Source organism: Acyrthosiphon pisum, chromosome A1, assembly GCF_005508785.2.
Source record: "Acyrthosiphon pisum isolate AL4f chromosome A1, pea_aphid_22Mar2018_4r6ur, whole genome shotgun sequence".
NCBI lineage: Eukaryota > Metazoa > Arthropoda > Insecta > Hemiptera > Aphididae > Acyrthosiphon > Acyrthosiphon pisum.
In genome coordinates, this window is record NC_042494.1 from 146,949,044 (window position 1) to 146,949,569 (window position 526).

Genomic DNA, 526 nt, shown 5'->3' on the forward strand with positions numbered 1-526 from the left:
AGTAGATAGGTATACAATGATTATCAATATAAAAGTTTTTATTCTTAATTATAGGATAGAACGTTAATGTTGATATAATTATATTGTACAAAATATTTTATATAATAACAATAATATATATAATATAATATAATTTTTATATTCAAACTAAAAGTAGATGGTATTTTTCTTCGTCATGAAAAATATTTTAAAAGTGTATCGTATCATGTATATGAATAAGCATACAATTATATTGATATACGTATGATATTATGATAATTATATATTTCACCATGTTTCTGACTAGTATTTTGTATTTAACTATTTAATGTAATATTACTAGCAAATTTTTTTAGTGGTATTTTACAGTCAATCGAACAACGTGGAATAATTTAAAACCTCTGTTCAAGGTTCCTATAGACTCCATCACTTGAGTAGGTATATAATTTGTTTGCAAAATTAAATATAGTATATAGCATCTTTGCCATATTTAATTTTGCAAACAAATTATTTACTCAAGTGATAGGTATGAGTGAAGCGATGAATG